Here is a 20,166-nt window from a genome sequence, read left to right on the forward strand (position 1 = left end):
GGTGTCCGCCCTACAAAAAGCCTGAGGGGTTAAGATGGGCTAGTGGGCCAGTTAACTGCCTAGCCTGCACCTGGAGGAGCAGCCAGGGAGCAATGAGGATTAAAGAGGAAGCTCAGCTGGACAGGAACAAGAGGGCCTGTATAAAGTCCAGTAGCTGAGAGAAGAGGGGGATGGGCAGAGAGCGTGTATCTGCCGTCACTCTCAGGATGAGAAGACAAGGTAGGATGTAACTCAGGGATACAGCAGTAAAGTTGTGGATGGTGCGTGCAGACCTTGACTGCTTGTTCTGGATCCCTAGGCTGGAACCCAGCGTAGAGGGCAGGCCCCTACCAGCCGCTGAGGAAGTGGCACTCTTAAGGGTCAGAGAAAGAGAAGCCTGCTGGAGACAGTGGGTCCTCAGAAACTTTGAGGCACTGACCAACTTGCTCCCCTGGAAGGGGAAAACGACAATGATCTGACTGGAGGGCCAAGCCAACAACAGGAGCAGCGGAGTCCTGAGAGAGTGAGACAGAAAGTGACAGAGTGCAATCAAAGGAAAAGGCATTGGCTGGTCAGAGCTAATCCCCAGATGTAGTCAGAAGGAGGTGTTCCAGTGGTGAATATATTGTGTGAGGAAAACTGTCCCTCTCTATTTGGCACTGGTGAGACCTCAGCTGGAGCACTGTGTCCAATTCTGGGCACCAAATTTTAGGAGAGATGTGGACAAATTGGAAGAGTGAAGAGGAGAGCAACAGAAGTGATAAAAACCTGATCTATCTGGAAAGGTTAAGAAGATCGGCATGTTTAGTTTTGAGAAAAGACAACTGAGGGGAGATCTGATACAGTCTTCAGATATGTTAAGGGCTGATATAAAGAGGATGGTGATCAATTGTTCTCCATGTCCACTGAAGGTAGGACAAGAAGTAATGGGCTTTATCTGCAGCAAGGAAGATTTAAGTTGGATATTAGGAAAAGTTTTGTAACAATAAGGGTAGGGTTAAGTTCTGGAATAGGCTTTCAAGGGAGGTTGTGGAATCCCCATCATTGGAGGTTCTTAAGAACAGGCTGGACAAACACTTGTCAGGGATGATTCTGCCTCACTATGGGGAGCTGGATTTGACCTCTCAGGGTTCCTTCTAGATCTACATATCTATGCTTATGCTAATTAAGGTTGTTAGACCTAATGAATCACGGACTTGCTGTTCTATTCTCTCTCTTTTGAGCAAAAGGCAAGAATTTGGGCCAATACCTTAAGTGGCATAATATGACATAGCTATTTTGACTTCAATGGAACTACACCACTTTCCATCAGCTAAGGTTCTGGGATCCGGAGTTAACATTTCCATTAACTAAACAGCTAGCCTAGGAGTTATTCACTTTTTCTGTCACAATTTTGTACTTCTGCTCAGTTCTCTTCTAGTGTCTTTGCAGACCTTAGTTTAGAATGTCAACATGTCAGATAGTGGAATCTGTTTTTCTACAGCATTTGTTTGTCAGTCATGATCTTTATTGGCTTGTGTCAGTCACTATATTTGACTTTACTAATTTTATCTGGTTCTGATCGCTCTGAGCAGTTGAGTGTTGGTTCCTACTCAAAGGTCAATTAAGATAATCTTGTTCAATTCAATTGGTTAGGCAGATGCTTTATACAATCTAATCTAATTTTTGGAGAAACGATTTTATGCTAATTTATATCAAAATATTCAACTAGCTACTTCAAGCAAAATATACCAAGTACCACTACTGTAGAGAGTCATCACAAGTAGACCTTTGCCTGTCAAACCACAACATTCAGCAAAGTGGCAATTAATTTTGCTTTCTTTTGTTCACTGCTTTCATATATTACTACCCATTGTCTAATCCTTCCATTGACTTCAATGGGGGTTGGATAAGATCCTAAAAACACTGTAAATGTAGTCATGTCTTCTTTCAAGGAGAAGTTTAGATCATTGCCATTTTATCTTAGTCACATTTTGCAGTTAATTAGCCTTCAGCTTAGTGTATTGTTTTATCTGTTCATATGAAGTCAAGATTACAACTTGACATGTTTCTATGTTACTTCTCCACATATCACAACTAGGAGAACACAGCTGTGGAATCCTTTGAGAAGAAAGGGACCTTGCTCTTTGCGATACTGTTCAGCCTTTCATTCTTTCAGCCTTGATTCCTCTCTTCACCTTGTTTAATACTTGGATCACATTAACCACTTCCAATTCTTTGACATATTCTGTGATTTCTCTTCTTGTTCAGTTGCACTGATATGAGCCATCTGGCTAGTCCTCCTACGTCACAATTTCTTATTTTTGGTGTTCAATTCTATATCTATTTTGTTTCATCAAAGACAAATAGTGTCATCTGCAAACACGTGGTGACTCAGCAACTCTGTTTATTTCAAGGTGCCTTTCTTGACAAACAAGTTCTCCAAAGATGTTTTCCAGGCAGAAAGCAATGTGTTTTAGTGACAGTGTCTCCCTATCACTTTCAAAGTTTCGATTTGATCTTGTAACTCATTTTCACAGTCCATAAGTGACTTTTGTGCTACAGGATTCAGCAGTCTTCTCTAGAATCTCATTCTGTGTCTACAAGTGATCAATGACTGAGAAACTTTCTGAATCCTGCTTCTTTAAAATATATATATATAAATAAATCCATATTCATACAATTATAATATCATGCATGATGGATAAAATCATGTAGTCCTTACTGAAGAAATGAAATCAATGGGATTTTTGCCTCAGTCAGGATTGAATAAAGACATCAGGATTTTGTCTGCTATCATCAAGAGATCCTTTCTGTATTAGAAATAAGGCATGATATAATACTCTTCAGTTGTAAATAGCGAGTATCTTGTAGTTTGGCATATTACAGTGCATGCCATCTACAGATTGTTATCTAGTTGTTTTATCACTTTGAGATGGTAGCTATTGTTGCATAACAACCGTTGAGACGTTATTGACAAAATATAAGACTTTGCTTAATATGCAAGTACATGTTTACTTTTATTTTCATATCCAATGATCAGACTCCAAATACTTATGGACTGCATAGGAGTGAATTCTTTGTGTCACCCCATTACTTAACAGGTTGCTTTAGAATACAGTTAAACGATAAAATCAGGGTGAGTGTAGACAGAGAAAGTGTGTGCATGCAGGTATGTATACACACATGCAGTACACACACACACACACACACTTTTCCATTTAAACTTTTAAATCTGTAGAAAAATTCATTCCATTCTAACAGTCTCAAGAAGCAAAAGATACCCCAGGCTATAGATGAATTTTATATTACATCTTAAAGCCTCTACACTATGAGGTAAAATTATTGTTATTAATTTCTCAACTGATTACAAGGTATCTCCAGCATATAGTGTAAAAGGACAGATTGGGCCTTTGTGACACTTAACTCGCTGAACAGAGGAGAAGTGGATTTTACCTCTTGAAGGATACTTGCCTACAGCAGAATACACCTCTATCCCGATATAACATGAATTCGGATATAATGTGGAAAAGCAGTGCTCCGGGGGGGTGGGGCTGTGCACTCCGGTGGATCAAAGCAAGTTCGATATAACATGGTAAGATTTTTTGGCTCCCGAGGACAGCGTTATATTGGGGTAGAGGTGTACCAATAATGGAAATAATATCAGATCATATAAGGTTGAAGCTTTTGTTCTCTATAGAACTAAGTGATAAAGAGAAGTACTGTGGGAATTTTCCCCTTTAGATTAAATATTTGAGTGGTGAATGTCTGAGACAATCATTTTCAGTTCTGAAATTGCCTTGCTATCTCAAGCATAGGAAGAATAAGACACATTCTGTATTACAATTAAGATGTGAAAATCTTATTTGCAACAGGACTTTATGCTTAAAACAGGAGAAAAATATTTTAAAATGTGGCTTAACTTTAAAGTTCAGTTTAGCCAGTATTATCTGCACTTTGCAGCCATGAAGTAAACATCTCTCTCCTTGGTCCAATATGGTCCCCCCTGATGGCAGTAGGTCCAGCTAGCATGGAGAAATGCACTATTTCATGGGTAAATAGTCCAGGAGGAATGTTTGCAGTAAGCAGCCTGGTGTGTGTATTCTGTTGCAGGACAAAACACACAGCACTCCCTAAAACAGTTGCAATACCAGTGCCCAGTGGCACCTATCCCATATTTCCAGAAACAGCTCTCTGAGGTGGGTGCATAACACAGTAGCAGTTGCATCCTTTGAAGCAAATTACAGATGTAATGCATCTCTCACATGTATATATAATATGCGTAACATGCCTGAGAGACAGAGCCCCTTGATTTATGGACATAAAACATTTACATGCATTTCAGATGCTTGAACCTGTACTGCAAATTCTCCCAAGGAAACAGACCTATTTTAGGGAGAGTTTTACCAGTGATATCAATAGGAGCAGCCCAGACCTTAACACCCTTCCCTCCTTGGGTAGAGGCTCACTGGAAGACCACAATTCTGTTTTGTAGCAATTTTTGAGGCTTCAAAATTCTTTGTTCCTGAAGTAAGTTTAATGGCAACTTCAAACCAACCAGCATATTTCTCCAAAATGAAATTGATGAAATATTCCATTTAGCTCTAGTTATCAATGAGAAACTGCCATTGTTAGGAACTGTAGAGTTCCATGGGAAACTAAAATGTCAAAGGTAAGGGTGGGATTTTTAGAAGCCCTGGTCTAGCTCTGCTCCTGTTAAAGTCAATGGTAAAACTCCCCTCAATTTCAACAGGAGCAGAGCTAAACTAACAAATGCTATGTGCATTTGAAATTCCCACCCCAAAGCATTGAAGTTCAAGACACTTATGACACTATACTTTTCTCTTCAAGTGTTAATATTCGATTTAGTCTTCTTAGTGACTGCAGATGTATTGCACAAACTGTGGACCAATCTTGTAGAGATTTACTCATGGAAGTCATCCTTATACTCTCAAGTATTCTTATTGACTCTAGTGGGACTACTAACAGGAGTAAGGTCTACTTACAGGAGTAAGGATTTGCAGGACTGGGTTCTACCTTACTGATTTCTTAACCAAAAATGTGTACACACACACACACCTGTTTATGTGAAGCTTCTGAGTGGTTTTCACCATCTGTGGCAAATTGATTATGGTTACATGGGTGGAGATGGTTGAGAGATTTTATCTGCTTTTAGCATTAAAGCTACTTGTTCTCAGCAGGACATTTACCAAGCAGAGAATATAGACACTAAGATGTCTTTTAAAAGAAAAAGGCAAGAAATCAGAGAGAGGACATCAGAAATTTAAAAAAACCCAACACTCCAATTTGTTGGATCATGCCATCTTCAGATATGAAAACCAATAAAAACATGAGACTGAGATTTTCTTTCTCCAGTCAAAATGCCCATCTTCTACCCCCATGCCCCGCCTTTAATTTCCTTCTCCAGGTAAAAGACAACAGGGGAATAAATGAAAAGCAAAGGACTAGTTTTTCTAGTAGGGAATAGGGTTGCCAATTTTGGTTGGACGTATTCCTGGAGGTTTCATCACAGGACATAATCTTTAATTAAAGATTAATCTTTAATTCCTGGAGATGCCAGGAGAATCCTGGAGGGTTGGCAACCCTACTAGGGAATCTAATTGGCTAAAAGGTACTCTTTTTCTGGAGCTAATAGATGTGATTGCTCAGAATAATGCAGAGCCACAGTTCTGAACACTGAGAGAACACTACAACCGATTCAAAGGCTACAAGGAGAAGTCAGTAAGGAATGACCGATGGCTCCCATAGTAGAACTAAATGTACAAGATACTTAGACCTTCTCCATAGCATACACTTTGCTAATTGTACTTGACTAAAGGAAGAAGGATCTATAAGCAGTAGAACAGAGGTCGCCTGGGAGAAAAGATTTCTACATATCCACACTTAAGTGAACTATACGCAAGGGAAGCTTAAATCTAATAGAACCTGAACAGCGGCTAATCTAGTTTGACAAGAAAGTTCTAAGCGATTAGAAAACTAACAAAGTCATATTTAGTAACCTAATGATGTTTGGTAGGAGGGCCAACAGCCTTCATGCTGCTCTTCTCTCGTTCCAATCTGCTAGAGGCACAGTGTAAACAGGATAAAATATACATTCGATTTATACAGTTCCCTCTACACTCCTTCATGGGACATATTAAACAAATCACAAAAACTGGACTGATGATTACAAACTAGTTTAAATAAAATACATTTTCTGCCTAGAAAGAAAGGCATATATTTTTTCTGCATTCTGTAGAACAAAAAAGTTACAGCATACGATTCCATTGAGTTTCACTTTAATGTAGTTATAAAGTAAGGTTTCAGAGTAGCAGCCGTGTTAGTCTATATCTGTAAAAAGAACAGGAGTACTTGTGGCACCTTAGAGACTAACAAATTTATTTGAGCATAAGCTTTCATGGGCTACAGCCCACTTCATCGGATGCATAGAATGGAACATATAAGAAGAGTATATATACACATACAGAGAAGATGCCATACCAGCTCTAAGAAGCTAATTAATTAAGATGACCTGTTATCAGCAGGAAAAAAACTTTAGTAGTGATAATCAAGATGGTCAATTACAGACAGTTGACAAGAGGTGTAAGGATAGTTCTCATAAGGAAATAGATTCAAGCCATTCTTGAATAGAGACTGGGAATGGCTGAGTCATTACACTGCAAAAGTATTCAGACTTTTGTCTCTTCAGATTTATTAAACAATACATTTGAGAAAACTGATCAGCTCTGAGGGTAGAATTCAAATTTCAAAATTTCGATTCTTTTGTTGACACTTTGAAATTTGCTCAAAAGTTGTGTGTGTGTGTGTGTGTGTGAATCATAAATTTTTAAAATCTTTCCCCATTTATTGACCAGCTCTACTTATGAACATTACACAAGCATAGAAAGAGACCTAAATACATTGAGTAAGTAATGTGCAAATTATCCACGAAGTTCTCATGGGTTAAGCAGAATCAGAGATTCGCAACATTAGTGAAACCCATGGATATCTTAATTAACCCCACTTCATTTAGGGCAATTCCTACTCATCCAGGAATGAACAGCAGTTAAGTCTGTGACAAAAGCAAGTCAATTATTACATTTGTTGCATTTAGCTGGGAAGGATGTATACATATGAGTAATATGTCCAAAACAGGGCAAAACACGAGTCTGACTCTGCAGCCCTTATGCAGGTGAATTGTCCAACTGAAATCTGTTCAATTGTGGAGAAATCATGTGAGTGCTGGCTGTCAGATTGGAACATCCTTTTGTATTGTGTGGTAGATGGATGAAAACACAATAGATAGAATTTAAACACAGTAACACCAAGGGTAGATCCTTGAAGAAGTATAATTAGCAGTATACTATGAGCCAAACCTGAAAGATAGGGACAGAGCTGTGCCAAAGATATCTATTCCCCTCAGAAAGGCCACCAGAAGTTATGAAAGCAATAAAAGCAGATAATCCGAAGGCAATCTACATAAAAGCATGCCAAACACCGGATCAACCCTTGGTATTTGGTTTATATAGGTGGGTACCTTCCTGAAGTGCAATATATAGGATGATATATCCACGCTTTCTAGTTCTGACCCAGACTTACCTGGCCTTCTGGCATCCCAGTCTTTTTACCCTATATCTAGGTAGCATAAGCTTAGATAATGTGGAGCCAGCTATTCATGAACACAACCAGGGGATTCACATTTACAACTGATGTAGCAGCTTCCAAGTTGGAGTGGAAGTGAAAGACAAATTTCAGCTGTTTGTCTACAGATATTCAGAAATTATACAAATAGAGAGATATTTGATAATTCTTTGTAGTTATGGCAACCTGTGTTCCTTGCAATTGAAATGGAAATACAAAGCCATTTGACTAGAGAGAAAACAAGTACAGCAATTTTTGTCTATTATTGATTTAGGAACAACTTTTTACTTACATTCTGTGCTGAGAACGTCATTATGTCTATTACATTTTGACCATATTGCCACCTACTTCTGAGTTTCAATTCTTCTATTTCTATAAGTGCTGTATATATTTACTCACTCTCTCATTTTTGCCTCAGACTGGATGGGAATTATATATATTAATGGAAAGTGGACTGTTTCTATCAAAATGTTAGTTTCCACCACCAACCCTCACACCCGCATTTGCGCTCTCTTATTATTATTAATATTATGGATTGCTTTGCATTCAACTTTTATATGCAATGGATGTCACGAGCAAGGGCTCTTTCCTGGTCACTTGACGTTATATTCTTCTCCCCAGATTCAGAATTAGTTGCAATTCATTGTATTACTTTAGATTACTAGCTCCTTTGGATTTATTGATATATAGTTCACAAGACACACGATGGGCCCAGTTCTCCTCTCACACGGGTTTTTACACCATGGACTGTCCCTTGATTTACAGCAATATATACAGAAAGAGAATTGAGCCCATATAGAGTTAAGTTTGCTATGAAGGGAATTTGCCAACCTACATGCTACAGGAATTGGATGTTTTAGGGATGAGATATTATAGTTATTGGACTCTATTGCTTAAGAATACACGACATACATGTAGTTTTCATTGGAACACTTTGAAAAATTGTAAATGGCCATGTAATCAACTGTATCCTGTCTTAATCACTCATTCCAATTAAACATGAACAAGTTAATTCTTTACATCAAAATTTAACATATTTAGGCTGATAACTTTTATGCACACTGAAAGGGCAGAGTACACTAAGTGAAACACATATCATACAAAGAACCTGTTGAATAAATATGGAATTATATATAATACAAACAAGTTACCATCTCCTTTGACACACTCATTATACAGTCTCCATAATTATGCCCAGTGAATATCCTGAGAATTCACAGTTCAGACTCTCACCTGAAAATTTAATTTACTATTATTTTTGTTGTAAAAAGGGTTGGGTGGTTTTTTTGTTTGTTTGTTTTTTGCACGAAAAAGGAAATGCACTAAAAAAAGCATTTTCAGAGGCAAAAGAAGCTATTTGCAAATTTAAGACAAACTTGACAAAATAGTTTTGTCTGAATATAAAATGAGTTACAATTAAAAAAAAAAGTTTGATTTTGACATTTTTGGAAACAAAAACAAAATTGAAAACTTTGATTCAAGTTGACCCAAATGACTTTTTTTGGTGTATTGTTTCATCAAGAAAAAACAAAAAATTCAGTTTTGGTTCTAAACTAACCAAATTCTTTTCAATTTGACCACCAAATCAATATATCAATCGTGAAAAATTCAATGAACAGTGGAACTGAAAAGGATTTTCTTTTTATCTAATACCACAATGATATATTATTAGGATGTAAAACTCACACAAACAAGTGATTACCACTTGATCATACTTTATGTTCATTTATTCTTCTCTTTTCATAGAATTATAGGACTGGAAGGGATCTCGAGAGGTCATCTAATCCAGTCCCCTGCACTCATGGCAGGACTAAGTATTAGCTAGACCATCCCTGACAGGTGTTTGTCCCACCTGCTCTTAAAAATCTCCAATAATGGAGATTCCACAACCTCCCTAGGCAATTTATTCCAGTGCTTAACTACTCTGACAGTTAGGAAGTTTTTCCTAATGTCCAACCTAAACCTCCCTTGCTGCATTTTAAGCCCATTGCGTCTTGTCCTATCCTCAGAGAGATTAAGAAGAACAATTTTTCTCCCTCCTCCTTGTAACTATCTTCCATGTACTTGAAAACTCTTATGTCCCCTCTCAGGCGTCTCTTTTCCAGACTAAACAAACCCAGTTTTTTCAATCTTCCCTCATAGGTCATGTTTTCTAGACCTTTAATCATTTTTATTACTTTTCTCTGGACTTTCTCCAATTTGTCCACTTCTTTCCTGAAATCTGGTGCCCAGAACTGAACACAATACTCCAGTTGAGGCCTAATCAGTGCAGAGTAGAGCGGAAGAATTACTTCTCGTGTCTTGCTTACAACACTCCTGCTAATACAGCCCAGAATGATGTTTGCTTTCTTTGCAACAGTTACACTGTTGAGTCATATTTAGCTTATGGTCCACTATGACCCCCAGATCCTTTTCTGCACAACTCATTCCTAGGCAGTCATTTCCCATTTTGTATGTGTGCAACTGATTATTCCTTCCTAAATGGAGTACTTTGCATTTGTCCTTATTGAATTTCATCCTATTTACTTCAGACCATTTCTCCAGTTTGTCCAGATCATTTTGAATTTTAATCCTATCCTCCAAAGCACTTGCAACCCCTCCCAGCTTGGCATCATCCTCAAACTTTAGAAGTGTACTCTTCATGCCATTATCTAAATCACTGATAGTTTTCCCTGTCTTCCTTCTGTTTCTTCTTTACTATTTTCCTCTCCCATCTTCTGGTACCTGATGAATCAGACTTGTCACATACCTAAACCCTGATTTTACATTGGGATTGGCTAGTACAGAACATGTCACCCATGTACAGTCCTGCTGACATGAAGTGAATGAGATTGCATGGGAGAGGGAGTCTGCACTAGGGGGAAATCACAATATAGGATTAAAGCCCTAATCAGCCAGACCTCTTTGGTCTGTATGATTGTACTGACTGGATAGCCATCTGTCTTGGATGGTTTAGACAACAAATCCTGCATCTTGGCAGGGGATTAGACTAGATGACCCTTCTGATCCCTTTTAACCCTATGATTCTATGACATTTTGTAAGACCTTGTCTGCAAGCATGTTTGGAGAATTCTTTAGGAATTCAGCTGTTCTTGGAGGTGTGTAGGCAGCATTCAAGCTTGTAGAGGAAACTTGACACCAAACTAATCTACATTAAAAAAAAAATTCTGCTCCAAAGACTGGAAACTCAAGAAGCAACCTGAAAATTGCTGAATTGGTGATTTAACTTTATTTTATAACCAAGGTTTTTGCGGTGTTTCTAATATGTAGTAATTGTAAAATTCAGGATAATAAACACAGCATGATACATTTAACCTGATGGATGCATGCACTTGTGTATCTCTGTAAAATTGTGTATCATTTTTAAAAATAATGTTATCAAAGAAAAAACAATTTACAGTATTGTCATTTTGATTCCCACTCTCCCATGAATGAGCAAGTTGGGTTATTTATTTATTATCTTCATTTCTTTGCTGTTATTGGTATTACAGGAACTGCACTGTCTATTTCAAAGAAATAGATATTTGGCTTTAACCACTGCTAAATGGAGATCTTTATGAATGCAGGTTACTATAGTTACAGTGGCATTGTGGGTAACTTTTTCATTATAACTGCTGCGTGTCTATATATAAACAGCTGAACTGCATTTTTCAACTTTAATCTAAGAAGCCACAGGAACTGCTTTGATTTTAAATTTGCTGATCAAGCCCGCGACATTAAGAAGTATAAGATCAGAGGGAGAAGATAACCATAATTCTACTCTCCATATTAAAAATAAACAAGAACTTCAGAAAAAAATACCTGCTCTTTAGAAATCTTGAAAATAAACTTGATACACACTGGAGTGAGTCTGTAACCCACACGCCTAATAGGGAGACCTCTTTAAGTGATCTATAGAGAAGGGGTAAAAATGAGTCATGTCTGGGTCACCGTGCTAGGCAAACAAACAATTAACACTCCACACTCAGAACTTTCTGGAATTGGGTGTGGTAGTTTGGGGCATGGTCAATAGGTTCCCTGTAGCAGGCCTCAGACTCCACTGAAGGCAAGTAGTCAGGGAAGCTGTTTTACAAAAGGCCACGTGACCTGTGTGGATTGGGAAAAGCTGTGCCACAGGAGCTGAAAGCAGGCTAGGTTTTGCCACCCCAGTGTTGAAATACTTTGCAGCAGGTTAGTGATATTGTTAACCCTCCAGCAGGGAAGCCCTGGCAGTGTTAATTACAGAAAGGGGAAATAGGGAGGGGAAGCTAATTTCTTTTATTTTAATTGCCTATTTTGAATGTTTTGATTTTAGCCAAACTGCTTTAGTTCAATTGTCTCAACTAGCAGGATTTACCAACTCTTCTCTTATTTAAATATGATGATTTTGCTATTCTCAATTGAGTATTTTTCTTGTAACAGGTTTTTTTTTTTAAATGTATATACTTAATCTGATAGGTTGGCGAATTAGTTAGCTGACTAGCTAGCTGAGTGACTTCAGCAGAGGAGGCAGAAGAGTCTGTATGGATTCCAATTGAAGGTTTCTGCAAAGCAAAAGGAGAGAAGATATTGTTGCGGTGCTCTTCACCAAAATCCAGACAGTCTCCTGAGTCATCAAAGACTGAGGCTAGGTGAACTCAACCTAAACTTTTGGGAACTGAGTTACTTATGCTTCTGTGGGGTCAGACCTGTTTCGATTAAATTTGTTGCCTTTATTTAGGGATAACTGAAGATAATGTATGTGGATTATGAAATAGCCTTGTTATGTTGTAGGAATTAAGTTATTGTTATGTTTCTTTATCGTATGATTTTCATAATGTTGGTACTTAAGAATTAAGTTAATTCCTTTTGTTCTTTTGGACTTGGTTGTAGGGAGGTTGGCTCCATGCAAGTCTTGCTGAAGATCCCAAATGACAGAATTCTGGGTCTCCATGTGTTTGGGCTTTTTAGGCACTGGAAAAGGGCAGTGAAATAAACTCTAGCCCATCCAAAGGTTACAAGTCCACATCTCACCATGATCAAATAAGGCCCCAGTTCAGCAAAATACTTAAACACATGCTCAACCATCTCCTGTATTTAGGGGAAATTCAGATATGGATGCAAACTTTAGGCCTCAATCCTATTTCCTATTAACTCATTGGATGATAATGGGTATAAAAAAATTTTCCTTCATTCTACTGACATCATAATGTTTTAAAATCTGTTAGACGATAAACATCTGATCACAATAGGAAATTTACACTTAAAAAATAAAAATAATAATAGTTGTTCCTGCATGTTATCTTATAAGCAATAGTCCCAAGACTTTAATATGACTTAAATGATAAGGAACAGGACAAGTGTCTCTTCATACTAATATCAATGCTAGGTTGGTGGACCACAAGCATTTTAAAATCAGTTATTTTGATAAAAGGTTTCATTTAGAATGGATACTACTACACGAGGTTACTACAATGTCCTGATCAGGTAACATAGTTTTTCCTCTATCCAAGAACTGCAAAGGGGGAAAAACACAAACTAATCTATGGCTTTTCTCCTCTCCCATCGTTAGGGAGCAGCCTCTCCGCAACTTCAGCTGAGCTGAACCCACACAGTGCCTTTGTCCTTTAACAAGAAAATGGGGCAAAGTAACCAGGATGGTTTCTTCAGTGTTCTGAGGAAGGACTACACAGACAGAATACCACAGAAGAGGAAAAGGAAAAGAGTGACATTTAAATACATTTCACTCACTGTGTCTCACACATCAACCAAGAGCTGAAGAAGAGATTCCCAGCACTGAGAAGAAACTACAAATTAAAAAGGGAACACCTTCAGGGGGTTGTAGAAGGAAAAGATTGAACCTCCTAGTCACTCCCTTCCAGAGTTCCTTTCTCAAGGCTTTCTAACAAATCGAACACAGGGCGATAACAAAAAATAAGACCTTCCTTGCCATGACCCCAAGAACCCTTCTTTCTCAGCTAAAAAAAAAAAGCTGTTTGTTTTCTTCTTCCAAAGGCAGACCAGCCTACTGCCTGTGCATTCTTTGAAGGAAAATTCCCAAGGGGACTATGTCCCAGACTAGAATTTGGAGCTCTGCAGTCTTATTAGCTTCTCTGTCTCATAATAGTTGGTGTCTGATTGAGGCAGATAGGACAGACTGCAAAACTGACAAAAATGTGATGTTTTCGGCACACTAACCTAGCTCAAGGCATCCTAGAGAAACAATGCTTGCACCAGTTGCAGAATTAATCTTGCCCTCAGAAACATCATGCTTACATACCGTGTCTAGTACAGTAAACTGAAAATTGGGAACTAAACAAAATTTCCAAAACCTTCACTTCAGAAACTGGTTATGGTTGCTAAGTGACAACACTGTTGTCCAATATAAACATGATTTAGAAAACCCCAGCATTGCAAGCAAGGAAATGAATAGTAAAAGACATCACATCTTGCATTCCCAACAAAATCAAATATAAAGACACGCACACTTCATCATATCAAAACAACCTTAACTCTGGTCCAAGATTTGTTTTTAAAAATGTATTCTTTTTGTTGTCTTTATTTCAGTATACAATCATTTGCTTTGAAAGTACATGGTTAAATGGGAAACATTGCAACCTTAACTATAGTGAAGCTACTCCCTCACATGTGCTGCAGAGCTGGGAATGAAAGCCTGGTCCATCAGTGCCAAAAATCCAGGCCTCTACACTTGAGCTAAAGGAATAGCTCTGAGTTTTCAGATCTGGAACCAGCTGTCTAACCTGGAACCAAGCAACAGGAGAGGACATGTTCAGATACACCCTCATATATTGTCTGATACAAAAGAACATGCTTAAATGTTACTAGTTCTTCTTAGCATACGTGCAACGTGCCTCCTGTGGCATGTGACAAGGATTCATCACCATATTTGGTCCACTGGTTGAATCATTAGCTTCCCTAGTCCGGGTACTGATTGAGTGTGTGACATGAACGCTGATCCATGGCCCCCCTTACTCATGTGATAAGTATACAGATATGCACATGCTGAAGCCTTTGCAGGCTCAGTGTCTAAAGAGTCTTACCAAAAAAACCCCAAACAAACAAACAACCTAAGAACATCCTCTGAGACTTTGATCAAAAGATCCCAGTGTTGCATTCTTTCTGCCCCTAAAACTTCCACTGAAGTCAAGAAGTTTTGCACACTCAAAGAATGCAAGACCAGCCTCAAATGGGATTCTTCACAACATAAAATAGTACAAAATCAAGAATTATTTTTCTGAGGGTATATCCCTGTATCTTCTAGAGAAGGCTGTTCCCGCTAATAAGTCTATTCCTCGCATTCCACACACTGTGATTTACAGCTTTGTGTGTAGATCATTAATTTTTTTTAATTCAGTGGTGTACTCTCCTTTCTAACATTTGCATTTCAATTCCTCCAACTTTATGCACACAGAGTAGGATTGCTTATTTAAAATAACACATTTTTAATATGTGCATTAGTGCTGCTTTAGGAACAAAATAGTCTTTACACTTCCCTAGATTAGTGTATCTCTCATTTAATTACAAGAGGAAAGGTTAGAAACTTTTCTCATGCACATATATTCTCTGGGAATTATCTGACTAAAATATAATTAATCATCTTCTGTCACGCTTTTATTATACCCACTGCTCTCTAGAGTCATTCCTTTATTTCTTCTTCATTCATATTCCTCTGACCTTCCTCTTCACTCTGTTACCACAGACCTCAGGTGAATTTCAGTCGACTGCTCAGAAATGACTGGATATTGTTAAACCCATTTGTCAACCATATTATCAGCTCACAAACATGAGATCTCTGCATATGCTTAGCATTTTCCATATATAGCAGTCCAAGTATTTACATGGACAGCATCTGTCAATGTTGACAAAAATTAAATGTCGAAACTACTGTAAATAATAAAGCAGTCATATAAAGATTATTTCTCTGGTGCATAAGCTACCAGTAAACATGATTTGCATATTGTGCTTACAGCTGTTTCAACATGAGCTGTTTGCTGTGGTTCATTAACATGATTTGATTTGTCAGATTCCAGGATAGTTGCAAGTTTCTATGTAACCACCCAAATGTATTGCACCACTGTAGCGACAGTTCAGACTTTCAGAACTCTGCACATGCGTGCAGGAAGGGTGAGCTGAAACTGAATAATAAATGTTAGAAACTGATCATTAGTCATGTTTTTGGACAGAGAGAGAGAAAGCATGTGTGCCCTCTAAGGAAACGTACCTAAGTATTATGAAGTACAAATAACACAGGAAATTTCATTATACAAAAAAAACAACCCCAAAACCCGCACTTTTTCAAAGGACCAGATCCAATGGCCATTTAACTCATTGGTTCTATTGCATTTAATTGGAGAATTAGATTGGGCCCCAATCCAGGCACCTTCCAGAATAAGATGTTTGAAAGCAATGCAGAATACTTACAAGATAGTTGACCTAGAAAATAAGGGCTATGTACTCAGGAAATAATTTATCCTAGAACCCAGGTAAAGCTAGAGCTGTGCAAATCATTTTCCCACATGAACATTTCTCCATTTCACCCAAGAAGATTTTATGCCGACACTATTTCATTCATGACATTTCAGAGCACTGGATTTTGTGGAAGTGTTTTGCTTCTTGGTGGTCAACTCATGTTAAAGCATGAAAGGGCAGAGTCAGAAAAATTTCTTGTGTCCATACGCTACAAATGTATTCCAAACCAAAAAAACCCCAAAACTATACTAAGATGGAGCTAAGTTTCAGAGTGCATATTAGTAACATAAGAAATCCAATCATATGCAGGATATGGAAAAGCACTAATCAAGACACGCAAACAACCTTAACACTGCCCTGTAGTGACACCATGGAATAACCACATGGTTAGGTATCAGAGGGGTAGCTGTGTTAGTCTGGATCTGTAAAAGCAGCAAAGTTCTGTGGACTAACAGACGTATTGGAGCATGAGCTTTCATGGGTGAATACCCACTTCGTCGGATGCAGGTTAGGATTAATGCATTTTAATGTTCAGATGTACCATGGAACATATCAATGAAAGACAGAAGCATCATAGAAAACTCAAGATAGAGTTACATGAATAATCTGGCATCAGCTTTATACTCACACACCATTAGACAGAAGCAGAGATCCTAGGCATTGTCCTAATGGACTTTTGCTGCTGCCAATGCTGCCATCCCAGTTCTCTTAGTAGAGAATGAGGCCACAGGCATAGTTGAAAACAACTCTATGGGTGCTCTTGAGCTGCACCCATAATGCTATATAGATTCATAGAGATTACATCCAGAAGGGACTGGTCTGATTATCTAGTGTGACCAGTTACATAACCCAGGTCACAGAGCTTTACCCAATAATTCCTACTTCAGGCCCATAACTTCTGTTTAAGTGATAGCACAGCATTTAGAAAGCCACCTGGTCTTCATTTAAAGACTGCAACTGGAGTATTCACCACATTCCTAGGTAAGTTGTTCCCACGTTCAGTTATCCTCACTGATAATTTGTGCCTTATTTTAAGTCTGCATTTGCCCACCTTCAGTTTCCAACCACTGCATCTCATTATGACTTTAATACTAAATTAAACAGCCATCTATTCTAGGTGACTGGGACCACGGCATCCTCCTTCCCACATTTATGCATTTACTCTACCAGCACAATCCCTATTCTTCAGGCTTCTGTTTCCCTGGCCTCCATTAGCTATTGTGCACCTGCTGTCTCCTTGTCTGTTCTCCTCCATTCCCATCCTCTTCCTGCCTGCCATACTACTCTCAACCCCACAAAAAGGGGAATGAAGAAAGTGATATTATGTGTGTGTGCCTGTCTCTCTCTCCCTCCATTATGAGTCACAGAAGTACACTCTGGAATGTTAAGTTCTGCTTGAAAGTAAAAACTGAAAAATAAATCCACTACCTGACTTCAGGCCTTCTTGGTAAAGACAGTGCAAGGCATCGGGCACTGTTTTACATAGAACTGTAGACATCTGTCTTGAGTAAAAAACACCCACTGGTTGCCTTTTTTGTGTCTGTGGAACTTCCAGGAAAATTGTGTTCTTCCTGCAACATTTTTCACATCAATTAAAACTTTGTTGACATGCAGTATGGTGCTAACTATTTACCCTGTTTGGACTAAAACTAAAGTGTCCATGCAGCTTTTAGTGGTGTATTCTCAAGCTCTTTCTAAGCTGGTTGGGTTTCAACAGCTGGATAAAGTCACAAGATATTTCTTCAGAATCCCTGATTACCTGAGCCTGTCCCATGTGCTCAAGAGCTTATCAGAAGTGCATAACACAGTTCTGAGCTCTTTACCCTCCATAATGAAATGCGCATGATCTCACCAACTGCAGGAATATTATAGGGATCTAAATATAGGTCTGCCTATTGTAATCTCCATTTTGACACAAAATTGCAAGTGACTCTGTGCACAACCTCATTGTCTATGGTAAGATATCCTCTAAAGTATGCTGGACCATTGCTGTGTCCTACCCTTTCTCCATAGGAAAGAGCTTCAGAACAAAAAGTCTCTCACAAGTAAGACACCCTCTTATTAATGCCAGACAGGTAGCATCACTTCCAGGAAAGCCTGGTTCAAGAAGTGAAATGTGGCAGGAATGATAGCTGAACTGAAACAATCCTAACAAAAACAAGTGAAAAAAGAGAATGAAAAAAACCCATGTAGAAGCAAGAGAAAGTTCAACCTTTCCCAAGGTTCTTCTGTTTATCAAAAGAGATGCTGGGAAGGATTATTAGCAATCCTACAACAGAAGAGGCTGACAATCTCAAGAAAAAGCAACTTCTCTTGATATCTTATTCCTTCCTCCCTAAACTCCTACTCCGATTTCATTCACAAATCATACAGTGCAGTCTTAATAATAATGATAATAATAATAATAAATCATCTGCTGCTTTGGAAATATCAGTGCATGCCTAAAGTTCTCTATCAAGGTGCTGCAACTAGACTTCACTAGGGCCCTGATCCAACAAGGTATCTAAGCAGGTGAGTAGCCCACTTGAATTTATAGGATTACTCACATGCTTAAAGTTGGGCACATGCTTAAGTACTTAGTTGGATCAGGGCCCCATGGACCAAATTCTACTTTGTAATATACATTCAATTCTTCCTCTGGAAGTTACATGCATATAACTGGGGCAGAGTTTAGATAAAGGCGGCCACCATTTTGAATATTCTCACTCTTTACCTTGCCTGCATCCTTCCCAGAGTAATGCTCCTGATCACATGAACACCATTGGTCTCATCTGCTGAGTTATCAACTGAAATGAAACCAATACAAATCCAATTTGGAGTGGACCTCTGTAGCATAGTTAGCTATGCAGTACACAGTTACTATACAGACTTTTTTCCCTCCTAGCAGAAGTGTTACTGCATATTTCTCACTTCCAGCACATTTAACTGATTATTACACACTATGTATGGGCCATGGTATCCAATAGGTGGTTTATTTGGATTAAAACATATTTTTCTTCCATCCGTATTAAACAGTTAAGGGAACTAAAAGGAGCAAATTATGGATGCATGGTGCTGCTGAAGTGTCAACAATTCTTTACCAGGCTGTTACATGAAGCTTGGTTTTATTTTTATTGTTTTGCACAGTTAAAAGGCAGATCTGCATTTGTTTCTGAATGAAGTATTCAAATAAATCCCAACCATGAACATATGATCCATCCTTCTGTGGGCAGGAACAGGTGTTCCCTGTTTGGATTTTATAAAAAAGTGCATTGCCTACTCACCCACATGCCAGTGGGTTGCCATCCAATGTAGCTATGTTTTCTGTTAGAACCAGGTGTTCAATATGTAGTCGGGCTCTCGTATAAAGGATGTATTTCAAGTTACAGAATGCCTATGAAAGTGTCCTGAGTCAACACAAATAGGAGTAAGGTGGTTGGTTTTTTAACCCCATGCTATAAATTACCTTTATTCTTTCTCAAACTATTGTTTAGCTGAAAGGGATTTCTTTGGGCCTGATTCTACCACCCTTACTCATGCTGAGCTATAGCTACTTGCAAGCAGTTGTGGTGATTACTCGAGTTAGGTTATCCTAACAGTGGCAGAATGTGGCCCTTTGACTTTTGCAGATAGAAAGCTTCTTGACCCAGCTCAAATGCTCTGTCCTTTCTAATGAAGAAACAAAGGGTAAAATCCAGGCCCTATTGAAATCAACAGTAAAATTCCCATTTACTTTAACAGGTCCAGGATTTCACCCAATACACATATACAATTTTAAATGATACAGTTTTAGAAAAATCAAACATACAAAAGGAAAAAAAACAAAAACAAAATCACAAGACAATCAACTGTCCCATTCATTTTCCAGTATAGTACCTACTTGAAAATTTCAGCCTAACTAACCTATTTTTACCTTCTAATTCTTTGTGAGATGATATGGTACATGAGCTACCTAGTTAAGGAACTTATTTCAAATGCTATTAAAGTCCACTCCCTTGGGCACAAACCAGGCTGTTCTCTACACAGAACTTTTCCTATTGGCTCACCACCATCACTAACCCTGACCTTGAATGGCCCACCTTTCTCAGACAGGTGTATGTTCCATTTTAGGCACATGCACCACATTTCAGAGGAGAGTCA

General features: G+C 38.4%; 1 protein-coding gene across 3 annotated transcripts in view; it reads right to left on the minus strand.

Annotated features, from left to right (window-relative positions):
- TAFA1 (TAFA chemokine like family member 1) overlaps positions 1-20,166 on the minus strand; it is a 324,037-nt gene that overhangs the window by 112,395 nt on the left and 191,476 nt on the right. Inside the window, exon 1 of one of the 3 annotated variants that reach the window (XM_039546398.1) lies at positions 11,401-11,613. The exons of the other annotated variants lie outside the window; for them this stretch is intronic. The gene's annotated coding sequence lies outside the window, so the exon portion shown is untranslated. Of the gene's footprint in view, positions 1-11,400; positions 11,614-20,166 lie in introns of those variants that run through there. 3 annotated transcript variants of the gene reach the window in all.

The sequence above is a fragment of the Mauremys reevesii genome, linkage group 7 (genome assembly GCF_016161935.1).
Source record: "Mauremys reevesii isolate NIE-2019 linkage group 7, ASM1616193v1, whole genome shotgun sequence".
Classification (NCBI taxonomy): domain Eukaryota; kingdom Metazoa; phylum Chordata; order Testudines; family Geoemydidae; genus Mauremys; species Mauremys reevesii.